This window comes from Microtus ochrogaster, linkage group LG8, assembly GCF_000317375.1.
Source record: "Microtus ochrogaster isolate Prairie Vole_2 linkage group LG8, MicOch1.0, whole genome shotgun sequence".
Taxonomy (NCBI): domain Eukaryota; kingdom Metazoa; phylum Chordata; class Mammalia; order Rodentia; family Cricetidae; genus Microtus; species Microtus ochrogaster.
In genome coordinates this window covers 10,435,539-10,437,123 of record NC_022033.1, presented here as the reverse complement: position 1 = coordinate 10,437,123, position 1,585 = coordinate 10,435,539, and the positions used below count along the sequence as shown (strand labels likewise).

The 1,585-nt window shown below is 49.8% G+C and overlaps 1 protein-coding gene across 1 annotated transcript in view; it reads left to right on the top strand.

Annotated features, from left to right (window-relative positions):
- The window catches only part of Pard6b (par-6 family cell polarity regulator beta), a 22,046-nt gene that overhangs the window by 7,781 nt on the left and 12,680 nt on the right, over positions 1 to 1,585 (top strand). The window lies entirely within an intron of this gene.

The following is a 1,585-nucleotide window of genomic DNA, read 5'->3' as shown; positions in this document are numbered from 1 at the left end:
TAGACAGACAGTGCAGCAGGCTACTCTAGTCTCCTAGACAGACAGTGCAGCAGGCTACTCTAGTCTCCATCCTTTATGGAGCAGCTGTACTGCCTGTAGCGTCACCACACGGACAAATTGAGGGAAGGGTGGCACCCAGCAGAATCTTCCATTTACAACAATAGTGTAAATGTAAAACTAACTGGGAAATGAGAAGGGAAGTGATGGCTATGGGGGCTGTAAATATGGTCTCTCAAAAAGTGCCTTGAGTCCTAAAACTCCTTTAGACTGGCCCTGCCCTGTGTGTGAGACAAGGAGACAGAGACACAGTGAGGCCACAGATGGGAGGGATGGACAACCTGTCCTGTTGGCCACCACTTGCTCCTTTCTGGTAAAGGAAAGGTTTGAAAAGCCCACTTCGGAGCTTTGAGTGGTGTGGGATAAAGACCTCACGGGTCTCAGGCCAACCCAGAAAGCGGCTAGAAAGGGAGGATGGTGAGTGTTAGATTGCTCCCAGGGGTAACTACCTGGTTACTTCGCGTTTCTGCGTTTGGAGAAGCTGAAGTCTGTCGGCCGCATCTGCTGAGGGGCTGCAGTCTGTCCCGAGGGAGTTAGGGTTAATGCTCCCAAGTGCCCGTAGGTGGATGGCAAGCTCCATGCAGGCACGCTGTGGGCAGAGACCGACTGCGAGAGGCCCTGGTGTCTACTCGCAAGAATCAGTGTGTGGAGAGCCAGGAGCAGGTGGCAGAGAGGTGAGGCGGGAAACTGGCCGACAGCGAGGGGCACAGCAGAACACAGCTGTGGTTTTGATCCCGATAACCACTCATCACAGTCCAATAGAGAGGTGGGCTTGCCGGGGAAATAAGGAGTTTGGTTCTAGGCTTAACAAATTATCTCACCATGCAGATGAGAAATGACAGTCTGGGGTAGAGGGTGGGGGTCTAGGGATGTGTATGCCAGAAATGTGAAGGCTGTATGCACGGGCTCATGCCTGTAATCTCAGCACAAGAGCCCAAGGCAGGCAGAGTACTAAGTTTGAGGCTAGCCTGGGCTCCATGACAAGTCCCTGTTTCATTAAAAACCAGGAGCTGGAAAAAAAAAAAAAGACCCTGTTTCAAAAGGACAAAACAACGTAAAAGCGGTAAGAGCAGCAAGACTAGCGAGCAAGGCGGTAGCTTGAAGCCAGACCTAGGGAACGGTAGATTATGTCACATGGTCAGGCAGAGGGGAGGGCAAGACACTTGATGGGACTCGTCATTTGAAGCTAATAATAACCCTCTTATTAGCAGTTATATATATGTAAGTATCTACGTTTTTTTTACATTTATTTGTTTTGTGAGGGGAGAGGGACATACCACAGCACGCTTTGTGGAGGTCAAGGACAATGTGGGGATTATTCCTTACACCGTGTTGGTTCTGGGAATCGGCACAAAGAGACAGACACAGAGAGAGACGGACTCGGCAGCAAACACTCTTACCAGTTCAATGTGTTCCCTCTCCCTAAGGGTCTTACTCAGTAACCCAGGCTGGTCTTAAGCTCCCAGTTTCTCAAGGTCAGGGATTACACATGAGCCATGATAATGTCTGAAGATAGCTTTTTTTTTTT